The 2,160-nt window shown below is 39.7% G+C and overlaps 1 long non-coding RNA gene across 1 annotated transcript in view; it reads left to right on the top strand.

Moving 5' to 3' along the window:
• LOC109319203 overlaps nt 1–1,523 on the top strand; it is a 23,822-nt gene extending 22,299 nt beyond the window's left edge. Inside the window, exon 3 of the long non-coding RNA XR_002103409.1 lies at nt 1,512–1,523. This is a non-coding gene — a long non-coding RNA (uncharacterized LOC109319203). The remainder of the gene's footprint in view (nt 1–1,511) is intronic.
• Nucleotides 1,524–2,160: the final 637 nt, after the last annotated feature.

Below are 2,160 nucleotides of genomic sequence, written 5' to 3'. Positions count from 1 at the left end.
CAGGGTGGCTAGGGTCTGGAACCAGCTTCCAAGAGAAGTGGTGCTGGCCCCTACCCTGGGGGTGTTTAAGAGGAGGTTAGATGCACATCTTGCTGGGGTCATTTGACCCCAGTACTCTTTCCTGCCATGGCAGGGGGTCGGACTAAATGATCTGCTCAGGTCCCTTTCGACCCTAGAAATTATGAAACTATACTGGGTTGTGTTAGCAGGAGTGTCACTTGCAAATCAAGGGAAGTGATTCTTCCAATTTATTCAGCACTAGTGAAGGCTCACTTGGAGTACTAGGTCCAGTTTTGGGTCCCACACTTCAAGAAGCATGTGTATAGTTTGGAAAGTGTCCAGCACAGAGCAATAAAAATAATTAGAGCCCTGGGAAGCCTGGCTTTTGAAGTAAATCTGAAAGAACTAGGGTTTAGTCTGGCAAAGACTGAATGGGGTTTTAAAAACAGTCATTAAATATCTGAAGGCTGATTATTGATAGGCTTTTCTTCATGGCTGGACAGGACTAGGAACAATGGCTTCAAGCTTCAGCATTGGAAATTTAGGTTGGAGATTAGGAGGACCTTTCTGACTATGAAGTTGGTCAAGCACTACTTAGAGAAACTAGGGAATCTCCATCCTTGGAAGTTTTCAAGAAGAGATTAGGCAGACACTTGGCTGGATTTGTTTAATTGAAACAATCCTGCCTTAAGCAGGGAGCTAGACTAGACCTTGTGAGGTCCCTTCCAGCCCTACTTCCCCATGATTTTCTGAGACTGTTATACTGGAATCCACTGCAACAGATTCCACTCTAACAAGGCTTTGCTGCATTGTCACTTTAGTTTTCTATATGCCTGGCCATTATATATACCCCTTACAGTATGTATTAGAAGAGAAAAGGATGAGCCATGGCTCTGCCATGGCCTGCTACCTTGCCCTGTGGACCTGGAGTGACAAGTAGAAGTTAGTAAATTGAATTTATTACAGAGCTAGAGCAGCACAAACCTTCTTTCTGTATTTAGGGACACTCTCAAATTCACTGACTTTCAGTGGCTCCGCCTTACTACTTGGCATCCGAGCATTGCTTTTGGGGGGCTGTTCCTAAAAGACTTGATCTAGGACACAGAAAACAATATATGACAGTACCTAAACAATAGCACTTTACTATTTCTTCCTGCCCCACTTCCCCCTGCTTTTTGAAGTTAATTAGAAGAAATCTGTGAAGCCCATTCATGTGGAATATTAGAAAACAATAAAGGTATGGGGAATTAATTAAGATGTTAAGATCGGAGATTTATTGTATGTATATAATTAATAGGATATGAACTGTTAGAAAAGTTATTTTTCTAAAGATATTATTAGAGAAATACGGGGTCTTTGCTTTTTCCCTTTTACCAGGCAGAAATAGCTGGGTCTGGCAGAGAAGGTTCCAGGTAGGAAAAAATACCAGGGTACAACTCCATAGGTATTAGTAAATCTCTGAATCTATCCGATTGCCTTACTCTGAGGAGGAGAGAGGGTGCAATAGTCAGCAGACAAAAAAAATCACATTATCCACTGCTTTGCACCTCTCTCCTCCTTCTTCTTGCTTATTCTAGCACTCCTCTGAGATTTGGTTAGCAGAAGCCCATGTGAAAGGAGTCATATTTTTCCTTTGTCTCTGGGTCTTTGCTCTGCATACAGAAGATGGTGAAATTCAGACTCCTTTTTTCCATTTTATTAATTTAAACAAGTTTCCATTTGTTTATCTATAAATCTAGTACATCTTCTGAAGACCTTATACAAATATTTCTCAGTGAATGAAAGCAAATTAAAAGAAGCCAGTTTGCTAAACTTTGTTACTGAACATCAGTAACTTTGTGCCTTTAAGCACTGGGAATAGCAAAGATAATTAGCGAGACAAAAGCATCATTTCAATTGTGTGCAGTGAGGCTGCAGTTATGGATGAGAAAACACATCCATTATAAACCCTGGCTTTCAAGCACTTAGAATTTAAAAAAATTATTAAGGACTGAAAATGTCTCAGTCACTCTTTCCTACAAAAGGTAATTTTTTTTTCTCTAAAGGAAGTTTTGGTAAAATATTCTGCCATTTTTTAGTGAATCACTAATGTAAATATACTATTTGTTCCCCGCAGTTATGAAATATCTTGAGTCTTTGTCCTCAAATACCTTCAAACAT

Source organism: Crocodylus porosus, unplaced genomic scaffold (genome assembly GCF_001723895.1).
Source record: "Crocodylus porosus isolate Cpor-Errol unplaced genomic scaffold, CroPor_comp1, whole genome shotgun sequence".
In the NCBI taxonomy this organism is placed as follows: Eukaryota; Metazoa; Chordata; order Crocodylia; family Crocodylidae; genus Crocodylus; species Crocodylus porosus.
Note: the sequence above shows the minus strand (reverse complement) of the source record. Positions and strands in the feature narration are given on the sequence as shown.